General features: G+C 40.4%; 2 pseudogenes; one reads left to right on the forward strand and one right to left on the reverse strand.

The window, feature by feature from the left end:
* Nucleotides 1–251: 251 nt before the first annotated feature.
* Nucleotides 252–1,828, reverse strand: LOC100352524 (adenine DNA glycosylase pseudogene; annotated as a pseudogene).
* Nucleotides 1,829–15,961: 14,133 nt separating this feature from the next.
* Nucleotides 15,962–16,767, forward strand: LOC127482946 (small ribosomal subunit protein eS1-like; annotated as a pseudogene).
* The last annotated feature ends 240 nt before the right edge of the window (nucleotides 16,768–17,007 follow it).

A 17,007-nucleotide genomic window follows, 5' to 3' on the forward strand; every position in this document is an offset into this window, starting at 1 on the left:
AATAGTTCTCTCACACGTATTTGCCATTCACAATGCCACTGTTATTTTACAGAATGCAACCAAGTGTATTATTCAAGACCTACTATGTCCCCTTTGCAAGAATCTACCAAACCTTCTGTTTCCATGTGCCTGCTTCTGCACTATGTGTTATCTCATTATCTCTGTTAGTCTTTTTTTTCCTAAACAACTGGCACTTTATTTAAACAACAGGATTCTTGTGGCGGGGGGGGGGGGGGGGTACTTCCAGAGCATCACTGGGAGGCACTGTTGAGGCTGGGCACATCAATAGGGATGCAAGGGCCTAAGGAAACCATCCAGGACCTGCTGACCCGTGCTGGGCCTTTTTCGACTAAGTGGAGCAGACAAAAGGGAGTTTTTTGGAATCCTTGCAGGTCCCTCGGTTTTGGCCCTCATACACACGGAAAACCCTTCTGTGGAGACAGCCTCAGTGTGAAATTCCTCCCAGGTCAGCCAGTGAGCACCAGGTGGTGTGGTTGCCAAGGTCTGGCCTTCCAGGGCCAGATCGTGTACCTAATGTGTCAGCTTGATGTGAGAGAAGGTGTGGACCACCTCCCCAAGGTGCCAGAGCTGAGTGGCAGGAAGGGGCCCAGCGCTACTCCACAGTTCCTGAATCAGAGCCTTGCACTGGGAGCTCCAAGGTCACGGACAGGAACTCCCACAATCCTGCCAGCAGAGCTAAGTTGGGCCTCTGGACCAGCAGAATGCAGGCACCCCCGAGGGCCTTGGGCTGTTCCAGAACACAGGTGGTAGAGTACTCCTCTCTGGGGGGCCTGCGGAGGGCTTTTGGGGAAAAGTTGGCCACTCCCAGGGCTGGTCCCAGGGCTCTGAAGAAGGAGGGCACAGCTGGCACTGTCCAGGACTGAGAGCACACTCCTCACACTTCAGGATTGCCTGTCAGTCTCCGGGAAGCAGACAGCTGTTCCTGCTCCACCCTCTGATGGGCCTGGCACAAGCATTGCACAGGGCACTAGTTGCAGAGTGGGCACTGCGGGGTGCACACTGTGGCCCCGGCTCCTTGGCTGCTTGGTTGAAGTCCCCTGGCCGAACTGGGTCCACCAACTGCTGGGCGAAGCTTCAGAGCTGTTGGAAGACAGGAGTGCTGCTGGGATCAGCACCAATGGCTCGGACATGGCACATCACCCGCACCACATTCCCATCTATCACGCCGGTTGCCTGGCCACAGGTGATGGAAACTATGCCCCAGCTGTGCATCACCCCACACTAGGCAGGAGCCACCCCACAGTCTCTGCAGTTCAAGGCATGGGACCCCCTAGTTCCTCTCCTGCCTTCCAAGCTCCCTCGCGTAGCCTCCTGCCTCGAGAACAGTAGCCCAGGCCAGCCCAGAGCTGGTTCACTCCTCCAGGGAAGCACTGGCCAGGTCCTGCCGTGTTGGCCACTTCTGCATCCGTCAGGTGTAGTAGTTGATCACCATGGCAACCTGAGTCTGCTGCAGCATGACATCTGAGACCCACACAGCATACGCTCCCCTGTCCAGGCCCACCTCATCCTCTGCCCGTCTTCTCCGGGGGAGGTCCCACTTCTCTCAGTTGTACCAGTTCAGCAGGCCCCCACGGAAGGCTATGACTCCAGCTGAATTTCTGAATGGATAGTATGGGGAGATGGAGGCTCACGACATCACTTCCTAATGTCCAGCTGGGCCTGCCGGGGCCCAGGGGTACTCAGGGATTCTCCCATCAGGGGCAGAAGGCTTGGTCTGGCTGCTACCCAGGGCATGTTGTTCTCTTCGCTTCTTGCTGGCTGCCTGCTTCCTGTGACCACTTCCCACAGCTCCTCGTGGCTTCCTCATGATGGGCTCCTACGTGTTCTCCTGCTCCCAGCTCATGGGAGCCTCAATTAATCTTTTCTAATTGATTATCTTGTGGTGCTCTAGTTTCATATACTACTTCTTCTCAGGACAAGGTACTTAGAAATTATATATATGTATGTATATATGTTTACAAATGTATATTTATGAATACCATATATACATATATATACATACATATATATACACACACATACATATATGCACACATATATACACACCAGTTCTGATTCAAATGGAGAGGGCTGAAAAGAAACCAAGAAAACTGCTCTAAACATCAGCTTCCACACTGTTCCTCTCAGTAGAGATATTGCAAATTTCTTCTGTGATTCAGAGGATCCAGAGCTGTAGAAAGAGAAAACGCTGCAAAATGCTGGGGCTGGCGTGGTGGCATGGTGGCATGGTGTGCTAAGCCTCAGCCTGAAGCGCCAGAATCCCATATGGGTGCTGGTTTCTGTCCCAGCTGCTCTGCTTCCTATCCAGCTCTCTGCTGTGGCCTGAGAAAGCAGTAGAAGATGGCTCAAGTGCTTGGGACCCTGCACCTGCATAGGCGACCTAGAAGAAGCTCCTGGTTTCTGGCTTCAGATCAGCTCAGCTCCAGCTGTTGCAGCCATTTGGGGAGTGAACCAGTGGATGGAAGACCTTTCTCTCTCTCTGTAATTCTGCCTTCCAAATACATAAATAAAGTCTTGAGAGAGAGAGAGAGAGAGAGAGAATGCTAATAAAACATAAAACCCCCCGATATCAGTGGAGTTTGGTAAAGATAGTGTTGGCTGCATAGCCAGAAAAAATAAGATCAAAGGAAAAAAAAAAAAAAGATGGGCATGCAAATTATGTAAACATATAATCTGAGCCCTCTTAGACATGGGTAAAAATTGGATTGGGTGTTTCCAGACCATGATCTTGAGACCAGGCTGGGTAGCCCTTGTTCTGGCCATAGTTCCCTGTTTGCACAAACCTCCTCCCTGTATTAAACTATAACCTGTTCAATCGGACTTGCCCCAAATGGTGGAGTTAGAAACGTGCCAGGGGATTCCAATACAATCCTATCAAGGTGGCATGTACCAATGCCATCTCACTAGTCCAAGTGATCAATTTCAGTTCACAGAAGATCATACTGATAGGACTAAGAATCAAAGAGATCACACAAACAAGGCTAGTGTCTGCTAATACTAACTGATAGAATTAAAAAGGGAGAGAACGATCCAACATGGGAAGCGGGATACACAGCAGCCTCATAGAATGGCAGATGTCCTAAACAGCACTCTGGCCTCAGAATCAGCCCTTCAGGCATTTGGATATGGCTGAAGAGCCCATGAGAGTATTTTAGGCATGGAAAGCCAAGACACTCTGGCAAAAAAAAAAAAAAAAAAAAAAAAAACCTAAATGAAAAGTCTCTTCCAGTGAGATCCCAGTAGAAAGAACGGGCCATCAAAGAAGGAGGTACCTTTCTCTGAAGGGAGGAGAGAACTTCCACTTTGACTATGACCTTGTCTAAATAAGATCAAAGTCAGTGGACTCAAAAGGTTTCCATAGCCTTGGCAGCTCATGACAAGAGCCTAGGGAGATTACTGACACCATAAACAAGAGTGTCAAATTGTTAAGTCAACAACAGGAGTCACTGTGTACTTACTTCTCATGTAGGATCTCTGTCCTTAATGTATTGTCCAATGAGAATCAATGCTATAACTAGTACTGAAACAGTATTTTACACTTTATGTTCTGTGTGGGTGCAAACTGATGAAATCTTTACTTAATATATACTAAATTGATCTTCTGTATATAAAAATAATTGAAAATGAATCTTGATGTGAATGGAATGGGAGAGGGATCGAGAGATGGGAGGGTGGTGGGTGGGAGGGAAGTTATGGGGGGGGGGGGGGCCAATGTAATCCATAAACTGTACTTTGGAAATTTATATTTACTAAATAAAAGTTTTTTAAAAAAAACTACAACCTGGATGGTGACTGTACACAAAAGCTATCATCTGATTTTTTTAAAAAATGGACTCCAATAAAATGCTTATGTTCACTGTCACTCATTCTATGTAACTTAGATTTATCTGCACAATAGTTTGAGTGGCATGGGCTTCAGAAATCTGAACTACAAATTGCCCCTAACCACTCCAAAGGGCTCAAATGCATACAGGCACATACACACTTAATACACAGTTACTTATATTTATGTAATTACGATTCTCCTCACTTCCAGATGTTCCAAGGAAAGCTAATACTGAGATGCTATGATAAGTGTTAACGACAGCTGGGCTGACTGATTTATCACTTCTATAAATATTGCCTGCTGGAAACGCTTCTTCTATGGGTACAAGTATGTTTTAAAGAACTAACCATTGGGGCTCTGTTTTAAAAAGTTTGTATTTTTATGTGTTTTCATAGCTTTAAGTATGTATAGCTAATAATAGCAAATCTTTTTAATTCTACTAGCTCTCACTTTAAAGAGAAAACACCAAAGATTTTTTCCCCTATCTTAACTGGGTTTGGTCTGTATTTGCTATGCATGAAAAGTCAACAGTGTTTTCCTTACTGTTAATGTCCAGTGAACCATGTAAGTAAACACAAGAGAAAATTAACATGTCCTGTCTGCATAGCAGCATTAATTAGTGATTCAGTTTGTTTGAAATGAAAAAGTTGTCTGAGATTAACTCCACAAGATAGTATATAGATGCCAAGAAGAAGCCTTTAAATGTCTCCGAATTGTTTAAGTTCCATGTTTATTTTGACTTGTCACTGCTCATATGAATATAACCATGTACCCTACAATAATAACGATAATTCTAACAGGAAAATTTTATGGGAAGTTTATGTGATTTTGCTAGTTAGTATCAATTGTTTTATTTAATACTTAGAGTGGCAACTCTAGCAGAGGAAATCAATGTTCTTATTGGAGATCTGAACATTGAGGCACAAAGAGTTGATTTCTCAGCATCCCACAGATAAGAAGTGAGGGAGACTGAATTCAAGTCCAAGCAAGCCGAATGCTGAGCCATTCTCTGAGTAATCAAGCTATGTCGATCCAAAAGAAGCAAAGGGGTTTCCCCAACTCGCTTCCAGGACTTGAACTACACAGGTAAGAAGATGTTTCTAGCAGGTCCACTACTGGATGGCAGGGGTGGGGAATTCTCTCTAATTCCAGAGTCCTCTAGATACTCAACCACTTGAAAGGGAAACCCAAACCCAGAGAACTCACTTTTTCCTACAAGGATTCCTTTATCATGTGTAGAACAAGGGAAACAGCAGCAATTGGCCATTGATGGTCCTGATCACAGGTACTGATGTGCTAAGAATAACCCACTTTGTGTAAACCCATGGTTCCCAGAAAACCAAAAGAAGGGAAGCAAAGAGAAAATTCTATGCCAGAATAACAGAAAAAAAAGTTAAAAAGTAGCTTTATTAACATGAGGATCTCAACTGAACCAACAAATGAGAAATGTTCTAAGTCCTGCTAATAATAAATATGCCAGGACAGTGATTTGTTTTCCAAAATGTGAATCAAGACTTGAAGATTTCCCTGGGTAAAAGTCTGGGGACTTCTATATGCTACACTTGACTTATTTTACAATCTATACACCTCCTGTCTCCCTAGCTAATTATCAGTTTTTCAAGGTCATGGGAATGATTAAATGCATCTTGTATCTCTCACATGAGGTCAACAATAAAGAGCGAGCTCAGGAGGCAATCTCTGCTCTCTTTATTTTACTTTGTTCCCTCATTACTCTACTCAGCCATAGTCTGCAACTTATTCCCACAGAAATGACATTCATTGAGAGAGCATTTGTAACTGGCAGTGACTTCTATGGTTGTTAACATCTCAGTTATGAGGATCTCACTCCACCAGTTAGAGAAGATCCCCTGTTTCAGTTTCTACATGAAATAAGATTAGAAGACATCTGTAATTCAAATCTGTGGAGATAAATAAAATCTATGTTGAACATAATTAAATCCACATTTTGACATGTTTTCCAAATTCCTTACATACATGGTTAACTCTAAGGTTCCTTCTCACTAAGAGATGAAGGAAATGGTTCAGGTTCACCGTGCATTCCTTTCCTTTGGAGTGCTTAGAAGGTACTGCTCTGTCTCATGCTGGTTTTTCTCATGCTACCTACTCACGTTATGCACATGCTTCCTGGGAAAATGCTGTAACTGATGCCTCAGTAGATTTAGTGAAAAGTCCAGCCTTCCTCCAGGACTAGCAACCATGACTGGACTTTTACTGTTAAAATTTAACTCCTTCCCAGTATCATTTGGAAGATCCATTCCCTTCCTAATAAATACTACCCCTTAAACTGGGGAGTCCCTAGCCCCATAACCTTGGCAAGATATGTTAAGTTAATATAACATCAGTTTATTTTCCACAAATCCACATTGTTCCATCTTTGCCACAGTCTCTGTATTGCATTTGCTAAAGGACTCTTATTATTAAACTTAGTCTTAACTTTTGCAGTTTCCAGAAGCACAGTCTTTGAGTGTTTTCTATGGAATGTTCTACTACCTTCAGAAAGCATAGAAAATACTGACATGCGTTGCTTTTCTGATTAGCTCCTGAATATCAATGTGAATGAGAACCCAGCCTCTGACTGAACAGTTATAAACCTCAATTCCATATGATCTAGAAGTTATTCAACAGCTGTCGATTTGTGCCCTTGTCTGAAAAATTAGTATGCAATTGAATACTTCAGAGGGTCAATGTGAAGGTAACACATTCAGAAAGTGAACACTGTGCCTGGTATAAGATTAACACTCAAGAGATGTTAGGCATTATTATTATCTTGTTTTCTAACCCTTACTGTTTGTGCTTGCTTTTGCATCCCTCTTTGCCTGTATCATGAGCTTTCCTGAGTACTAACTTAAAATGCTACCCTGGAGTTAGTTGCTTCACATCAAACTATGGGAGCTTACCACTGAAGAACCTGCTCTGCAATTTCACATTAAGCATATTTAATGCATAATTTCTCTTTGCACAGAACTTTGTTCACTTCTCTCCATTCTGAGGTTGACCTCAACCTATCTCAATCCGTTCTTTTCATTCTGTGCTCTGCACACCTTAAAGGCACGTCCATCAACAGGTTTAAATGTTGCTACATAAGGTATGATATATTGTTTATCTAGAGTGTGGGTTAAAACAGTCAGAATGTGATTAGCTGGGAACCAAAGCAAAACATGATGATGAAGGACATAGCTACTGTCTTGTCCCTCAGGATGTAAGGGTGATCACATTTCCCCATTTCAGGGAAGGAAAAAACTCCTTTTGCTGAAAGCATTAGGATTGTGTGAATAAGTGCCACTGTGTATAATCAGATATTAGGTTTCACTTATATAATGCCTATGTCTTGCTGTCACTGATGCTAGACCAAATGCAAATATTAATGTACAACTGAAGGCGAAACATTTTCTCTCATGTCTACTTGATTGCAGTAGTTAAAATGATAACAATATTCATAAAATGAGCTTTGTTTGTAAGGCAAATGATTAGTAATAAAGATGAATAATAACTTTTGTTAAAATTTAGAGTAAATAACAGATGGCTAAACCCTTGGATACCCTGACAGAAAAAATCCTTTGGTGTTCTAGCCTGAGCACTTTGGGAAATATGTATGGTACTTACGTTCTGATGAGTAACAGCATGTAGCATTGTTAAGCTTGATTAAGCAAATTTAATTAGTGTTACTCAATGCATTTTTGTAAGTGCATAAAATATATTCCAGCTTAGGCATGAATGTTAATATTTAATTTATGAAATAAAAGTTAAAATGTAACCATAAAATATTAAAATTGCAATAAACCACATTTAAAGGAACTCAGCTTTTTAAAAACTTCCTCAATTATTTTCTAACCTCAAAGGCAATTGCCTTAGCACTCCCCTCTTTCTTTAGTTTCACTGTAATATATAAGGGAGTGGAGGCAAAATAGTAAACACAGACTGTGCATTGCCAACTAAGACTACCTAATTTCCAAATGTCCCTGGGGCCACATTACTCTATAACCAGACTTTATGACATTCTTCAGATCTAAGTTTTTTGTTGTATAGGACCCATTTATTTAGAGTCCTTGAGACTAAAGACAGGAGGAAAATCTAGACCTTGTTTTAAGGGGAAAAATCACCATAAGAAAAAATGAATAAAATGATAAATTAATAGAGTAATTTTAAAATCAAGAAAATATTCAAACAAGATGTTCTCAATATTGAAGGAAATCGTAACCCAAATAACTTAGAACTTTTCAAATCTAAATTAATATTTTTAAGGCTACTCACTGATAATTAATTAAGTGGACCCTGGACGTGTGTATGTCCCATATGCCTCACACCAATAACATTCCTGACAAACACTGCAGCTGGATCAAGCACAGGAGTCTTCTAGAACTCATGTCACAATCAACACAGTGAACTACACTTGAAGAAAAGTTTGGAAAAGCATTATTTTATAACTTAGCTTAAAATTATTCTCTTGCCTCTTCTTTTCTCTCTCTCTTATTCTTACTTTGTCTCTTTCCGGATCAGCTGTTCTCAATGTTAACAAAGCTGAAAACTTTTATAATAAAATTTGTCTGTGTGTAGTCAAGGTTGGGGGAGCATTTGAGCTTAGTCACACTATAGGAAAACAGTAGCATTAACCATTACTTTAAAAAAATCTATATCTAATTTAAACTTTATGAAGAATGTTAATGTTTTCATTTTCACAGACACTTTACCTGATTTGTTTCAGCCCACAAATTTCACTCTATCTTCAATGACCTGTGGTTCAAGTCAGTTCAATAATCCTTGCCTTTCCAGTTTAGGGCTTCAGATAAAATATAAGACACAAAATATTGCATGAGGTATACATATGAGTATACTAAAAACTGATATATTGATATTTATGTAAAATTCAAATTAAACTGGCATCCTATATTTTTATTTCCTAAATATGGCAACCCTAATTACAGAAATATTGGAATTTGTCCTAGATGTTAGCTAGTTAGTGGTCTGCCTATACTTTCATTCAGTGCCAAAGTTATTGTTATTGGAATAAGGATGAGACTCATCCAAGCACTGGTGAAGAATCAGCCCTGCACTGGTTCGAGTCCCAGCTGCTCCACTTCTGATCCAGCTCTCTGCTGTGGCCTGGGAAAACAGTAGAAGATGGCCTGTACCTACGTGGGAGACCCAGAAGAAGCTCCTGGCTCCTGGCTTTGGATCAGTGCAGCTCTGGCTGTTGCAGCCATGTGGGTAGTAAACCAGTGGATGGAAGACCTCTTTCTCTTTCCATTTCTCTGCCACTGCCTCTCTGTAAATCTGCTTTCAAATAAATTAATTAATTAAAAAAAAAAAGAATCAGCCCTGTAGTTTACTTTCTCACAATTCTCCCACTGTGCTATTTCCCCAGTATATTCTGGTTCACTAGGACTCCTACTTTTCTTTCTGTTTGACCAGAAACTTCCCACCTCAATAATTCTACTACATCCCAGAACACAGAGGAAGAACAGAGTGGTGAAAGCTAAAGCCAGCAGAATGTGCCCTTGCCCTCATGGAGCCATGGTTCCAGAAAAAGGAGACGATTACTCCTCCTCAGCAAGCCACAGCCCTCAGTGCACAACGGCTTGGTCCTGGGGGTGGAAGAGCTGAGTAAAGGAAGAGAAAGCAGCTGGAATACGTAACCCACTGTCTCTGGGCTTTCAGATTGCTGTTCTGTATTCGTCAAGCAAGAACTAGAGGATTGCTTTTGAATCTGCCTCTGTCTGCTCCGTAGTGTTCACGTCAGGGTTTCAGACCGCTACTGAGTTCAGGTTGGGGAGGATCTTTGATAATTTTTTTTAAAAAATGCTGATTCTGTGATACTTCTAAATTTCAGATTCTTTCCTAATTTACATTATAAATATTTACTTCATTGACGTCTTAAATAGCTGTCCATGCGTTCTCTCAAGTGCTTATGGTTGCTTTCAATGGGAGAGGAAGACTTACCTGTGCTTAGCCCCTCTTACCCAAAATCAGAGTCTCCATGCTTAGAAGAATGCAAGAGGTTGAAGATATTTATCATAATTCCTAGAGCAAATCAATAGAAACCATGTAAACAGAGCAATAACACCAAAAAGAGGTATTAAAATGTTATACTAAAGAATTTGCTTGCAGCACAACATGCCAAAAAAAAAAAAAAAAAAAAGCAAGAACTGAGAAAATAAAAAGAGATGAAGCAAATGAAAAAACAAGGGGAGGGTGATGCAGTGCAGTGGTTAAGCCACTGCTTGGGACGTCCATGTCGCAAGTCAGGGTGGCAGAGCTGGAGTCCTGTTTCCATTTCTGATTCTTGCTTCCTGCTAATGTACATCCTGGGACGCAGCAGTGATGGCTCAAGTACTTGGGTCCCTGCGCCAACACAGGAGACATGGGTCCGTACCTGACTCCTGGCTTCACCTGACTCAGCCCTGGCATAGGCATTAGATACACATTTTATAGTTCTGTACACAGTTTAAATTTGCCTAAAATAATACACCATGAAACAGCAGAATTCAGATTTTGAATCCAGGATGGTCTTAAATCAAACCTGTACTTTCTCTCTGTTAGTGGACCTTAGCATCTAAAACAGATAAAATGAAGACACTATTGGGACCATCATTAAGAGCCTTACGTAAGACTGAATCAGGATAAATTTGGACGCCAAGGGCCTAAAGATTGATTTAAAAGCATAAAAGGTAAACTGCAGTCTTTTTTGACTTGCAGCTCCCAGAGGGAAAGGAGGAAATGCTTGGTTTTTGATTGAAGAGGTAAACAAGTGAAGCAAATACCAACATCTCATGGACGATCAATCACTGCAAACATGTCAATGAGCACAAGTCCATTTTATATGGCAATTATACAGCTGAAATGGATCTTTTTCAAAATGAAGGCAATATTGCTGCAGAAAGTACAATATTTGACATTTCTAACGAGTGTTAGTAAGTAAAAGGCCAGAGCCAACTTAAATAAAACTATATTGAAACTGAAATGTAATATTATAAATAGGCACAGCACCTGAGAATAAGCTTTTACTTTTTTTAAGATTTATTTAATTGAAAGTCAGAGTTACACAGAGAGAAGGAGAGGCAGAGAGAGAGAGAGAGAGAGAGAGAGAGGTCTTGCATCTGTTGTTTCACTCCCCAATTGGCCACGAAGGCCAGAGCTGCTCTGATCTGAAGCCAGGAGCCAGGAGCTTCCTCTGGGTCTCGCACATTGGACCATCTTCTACTTCTTTCCCAGGCCAGAGAGCTGGATCAGAAGTGGAGCAGCCGGGACTCAAACGGGCTCCCATAGGGGATGACTGCACTACAGGCAGTGGCTTTACCCACTACCCCACAGTGCCAGCCCTGAGGATAAGCTTTTTCAAGACTTTACCATGGGGCCGGTGTTGTGACATAGCGGGTAAAGCGCCGCCTCCCATATGGGTACTGGTTCAAGTCCTGGCTGCTCTACTTCTGATCCAGCTCTCTGCTATGGCCTGGGAAAGCAGCAGAGGATGGTCCTGGCTTCGAATCAGAGCAGCTCCTGCCACTGGGGCCAATTGAGGAGTGAACCAGTGGGTGGAAGACCCCTCTCTCTCTCTCTGCCTCTCGTTTTCTCTCTGTGTAACTAACTTTCAAATAAATAAATAAATCTTTTAAAAAAGACTTTACACAAACAGAACTTTAAATGGCCAAAATTGTTTTTTAACTTCTTACAAGAATCTGCATTTACTATTCTTTTTTAAGGCTTAGCAAAGCAGTTTTAATTCAATCAAATAGAGAGTCATCTTCATCTCTGATGAAATAATAAAGATATTACCCATTCAATTTACTTTGGGGGAGGAGGATTTGAAAATATGCATATATTTAAAATACAAAAATACAAATAATCCAACCTATGTTCCTACATCATACATTAATGCTGGGGGACTCCATACTCCATGCCTGTGGTGTCCATTTCCTATTTGCTATAGGGATGTGGGGGAGGGGGGTAAGCCAGATCATATTTATAGCAATAAAACTCCTTTTATTGAAGAGATCTACAGTCTTCTAATATTTCTGCTACCATTATTCAGTACCGTTCTTTGTGTTTGAGAATGGTATATTATAAAAAAAAAAAAAAAAGCAGTGGGTCAATTGAACTCACTCAAGAATTGCTGGTATGCAAGTGAAAATGGCCTACAATCAAGGGATCTGGTTTCTGGACACATATGAAAGAGTCATTCTATCGCTTTTTAAAACTCTTAAGAAGAAACAAATACATTATTGGAAAAAATACGTTATCATTTTTTGAAGCACACTTGCCATGAAACAAGTTGATGGAAATAATTCATTTAAACCTTTCAACTAAGCAAAATTTTTGAGTGAGGCAACTGAGACTAAGAGCTGCTTAGGTAACAGAAGAGGAGATTTCCATTCTGTCTATTAAAGAAGAATATCAAAGGCCCTTTTTTGTAGTATACTATGATTCTATCTGCCTCTGAGACTCAAACATCCACCAGTGCACAATTTTATTCAACTCATAAAACACATTTTAGATTTATGAGATTAACATTACACTCTATATCCTTTCAATGGCTGACTCAAATTATTGATTTTACCAGCAACATTAATGACTGTATAGAAGTATTATGGGTTATTTTGCAATCTGTCTCAATACCAATGTAAGGATTATCTTAAATGTAAGGTATTAATAATCTTAATGTGCTTACCATCAGTAGCAAATTTGACCATTAAGGTCTTTAAAAATCTGCAGACATGCACAAGGCTATATGTACAATATGTATGTGGATTCCAGTTTCATTTGTAATACTGAAAACTTGAAGCAAGGTAAACATCCCACAAAAATGAAAGCATTAAATAAGTTGTAGTGCAATCATATCAATGAAATTAATCATTAAATATAATTCGGCCTGTTTTTATTACCATATGGAATACCTTTGATTGATAAAATAGTCTTCCTTTTGTAAATATATATTTTTGTATGTGTTTATACATACATACACAAAAATATTATATGCATATGCATAGATAAGGATCCAGAAATTTACAAATTGCAATGATTTTCTCTGGGAAGTAAGAAGTGCCCTGCCAATAAAATGACTTCTAAAACTTGGAAGTGACCTATGACTGATAAGCACCAATACAATGGGGACATCATTCTTACAACAATATTCAGTCAGCAATCTGAAGGGTCTTGAGAGAGAACTCAGCTCCAGAAGAGAATGCAGTCTGGCTGGCACCTTGATTTCTACCTGCTACAACCCTGAGTAGAGGATCCACCTATGTTGTGCTTGGCCTTCTTCAGTTTATTTCTTTTAATGATTGCTTTCTTATTTATTTGAGAAACAGAGAGAGAAAGAGAGACAGAGTGTAAAGGAGACATAGAGAAATCTTTCATCCACTGTTTCATTCCTCCAAATGCTTGCAACAGCTGGCCCTGGGCCAGGACCCAAACCCTGAGCAGGAACTCAATCAGGGTCTTCCATGTAGGGCAGAAACCCAACCATGTGAGTCATCACCTCCCAGATTCTGCATTAGCAGGAAGCTGGAGTCAGGAACTAAGCCTATGCATTCGATGTGGGAATTGAGTGTCTTAGTCACCAGGTAAACACGTCCTGCGTCCAGACTTCTTATGTACAGAGCTGGTGAAATAATAAGTGTCCATTAATTTTAGCTCTTAAGTTTGTCATGTGTTGTTAAAAAGAAATAAGAAATACACACAATTACTTACCATAAAAAGTACAGAAATACTTATGCAATCTCAGTTTTCAAAAAGATAATAAAAAATGAATTTCAAAATAACAATTGACTGCTGAATAATATTATTAAAATGTATTTCTGAGCAGAATTTTAATTTAAATATTAAGGAAAAGGAAAAGTCTCAAAGCTGTACAGATTTGAAATCACCTGCACTTTGAATTTTAAAAATATTAACTAACTTCAATTAACTGATATTCAGGACCAAATAATGAATGCTGAATCCAGACTGGTAGTGCATGATGAATAAACTCAAAACTTTCCATGTTTCAAAAGCACTCACTTCTATTTCAGAGCAACTGGAAACCATCAATGGCATCTCAATATATCAAAATAAATCGCAGACTCAGCCTGACAATACTCTCCACAATTGAATTCTGACTCTTTTCCAGATTATGATTTGACCTCACCTTATTGACTGTCTACTTATTGTTTTCTCCCCTCTTCATGTGCCTTTGCTCAAGACACTCTGTCAACCCGTTCCTTAGGTAGAAGTCTTCCCAGCTAAGCAAGACTCATCTGGAATCCACTAAGAACTCTGCTCTCCTTTTTGATCCAATAGAATTGAGTTCTCTCTCTCTCTCTCTCTCTCTCTCTCTCTCTCATCTCTGTCTCTGTCTCTCTCTTCCTCCCTCTCCTTTCTAAGACTTTTGTTCATTTCAGTTTGATAGAGTATATTCTTATCTTTGCCTTAGATTCATATAAGCATGTATTGTCATCTTCACTAAACCACAAGTCCTAAAATGTCAGGGACTGTCCAGCAGTGTGTGGCAGAGGGTTATACAACCAGTTCATGGTCAAGTGAAACTTATTTTTTTAAAACTTCCAATTTGCCAATATATAAGAACAGGATGTAAACTATGCGACACATAATTTTAATTTAGAAAAACCTGAGTTGGAATAATGGTCTGATAAGAAATACAGGGAGAAAATCAAAGATTTTGTTTGTTTAAGATTTATTCATTTATTTGAAAGGCAAAGACACAAAGAGAGAAGACAGAGACCTTCATCCACTGGTTCACTCCCTAAATGGCCACAACGGCCAGGTCTGGGCCAGCCTAAACCAGGAGGATGGAACTTTCTCTGGGTCTCCCACATGGGTGGCAGCGGTCCAAACACTTAGGCCACCCTCCGCTGTCTTCTAGACACATTAACAAGGAGCTGGATCAGAAGTGGAGCAGGGGCGGGCACTGTGATGCAATAGGTTAATCTTCTGCCTGCAGCTCTGGCATCCCATATGGACTCCCGTTTGTGTCCCGGCTGCTCCTCTTCTGATATAGCTCTCTGCTATGCCCTGGAAATCAGTGGAAGATGGCCCAAGTCCTTGGGCCCCTACACCTATGTGGGAGACCCGGAAGAAACTTCTGGCTCCTGGCTCTGGATCAGCTCAGCTTTGGTCATTGTGACCATTTGGGGAGTAAACAAGTGGATAGAAGACCTTTGCCCCTCTCTCTCTGTAAATCTACCTCTCAGATAAATAAATAAAATCTTTAAAAAAGCGGAGCAACCAGGACACAAACAGCCACCTATATTGAGATGCTGGCACTGCAGGCAGTGGCTTAACCCTCTATGCCATAGTGCCAGCCCCAAAATACAAGGTTTTTAAAATGAAGACAATGATTTTGCACAGAGATGGAACAGATTGTTAACAACGGCTGGATGAAACCGGACATACAATGAAGGAGTTCAGAAGAGGAATGGGGAGCATACTTCAGAACTAGAAATCAAGCGCAGTATGTATATTATTCATTACTTCTCTCTGGTTTCTGCTGCAGCATTTCAAATCTTTTTATCACTGCATATAACAATATTTTCCTACCTTATGTATTCATTTGAGGCACAGTCTTATACTCTGGTTGAATTTAAAAGATTCTAATTTAAGATTATCAAAATTAGAAGGCTATATTGGATGGGTGACAGGAAGTTTTATATACATGAAATTCAAATGCCTTAAACATAACTGAAATTCCCACAAGCCGAAGAGAAATGTAAAATAGTATATGCTAGTAACAGTTTACTGTCTCTAGTTCACATGCAACTATATTACACTTTTGGAAAATAATATTGATATACTTATGTAAGCTCCAAATAATATCAAAGGCTGCTTGAGGCTCTCCATTCAGTTAACTGGAATATATAGTATATATAAAATTTAGTATTATAGTCTATAAAAGATAAAAGTATGTAAAAGGAAGAAGGTACAAAAAAGAAAACACAAAGTTAGTTAAATTTATTTGGTGCTCCATCTATACCAGGACCTACCTTAAAATAGTTAAGAGTCTTGAATGTCTATTATGTCTCGATATAATTGTGAATATTTATATAGATAGCATTATTTATCTTTAAAACAAAGATGTAAGATGAGTAATATTGCCTTTTGGCTCTCTGAGCACCACCATGGCAGTCGGCAAGAACAAGCACCTTAAGAAAGGCGGCAAAAAGGGAGCCAAGAAGAAAGTGGTGGACCCATTTTCTAAGAAAGATTGGTATGATCTGAAAGCACCTGCTATGTTCAACATACGAAATATTGGGAAAACACTGGTCACGAGGACCCAAGGAACCAAAATTGCGTCTGATGGACTCAAGGGTCGTGTTTTTGAAGTGAGTCTTGCTGACCTGCAGAACGATGAAGAAAATTCAAACTGATTACAGAGGATGTTCAGGGCAAAAACTCCCTAACTTCCATGGCATGGATCTTACTCGTGACAAAATGTGCTCCATGGTCAAAAAATGGCAGACCATGATTGAAGCTCATGTTGATGTCAAGACTACCGATGGCTATTTGCTTCGTCTGTTCTGTGTTGGTTTTACCAAAAAACGCAACAATCAGATACGGAAGACTTCCTATGCTCAGCACCAGCAGGTCCGCCAGATCCGGAAGAAGATGATGGAAATCATGACACGGGAGGTGCAAACAAATGACTTGAAAGAAGCAGTCAATAAATTGATCCCAGACAGCATTGGGAAAGACATAGAGAAGGCTTGCCAATCTATTTATCCTCTCCATGATGTCTTCGTTAGAAAAGTGAAGATGCTGAAGAAGCCCAGGTTTGAATTGGGAAAACTCATGGAGCTTCACAGAGAAGGTAGCAGTTCTGGAAAAGCCACTGGGGATGAGACGGGTGCAAAAGTCGAACGAGCTGATGGCTATGAACCACCCATCCAAGAATCTGTTTAAAATTTAGACTTTAATAGCAACAAATAAAATGTCCTATTTGTGAAAAAAAAAAAAGATGAGTAATATTACTTCTCCCATTTTTCAAATAAGGAAATTGCACCATCAATCACTAAATGTCACAGAGCTGAGTTTCAGAGGTGAAACCTGAATTTGGGCAGCCAAGCACTGAGCATTTACCCTCCATGTTATACGACTCCTGGTGGCTTCATTGTCTCCGTTTTTGCAGAGCAGGACCTTGAGGTTCAGTGAGA

This window comes from Oryctolagus cuniculus, chromosome 4 (genome assembly GCF_964237555.1).
Source record: "Oryctolagus cuniculus chromosome 4, mOryCun1.1, whole genome shotgun sequence".
Classification (NCBI taxonomy): Eukaryota; Metazoa; Chordata; class Mammalia; order Lagomorpha; family Leporidae; genus Oryctolagus; species Oryctolagus cuniculus.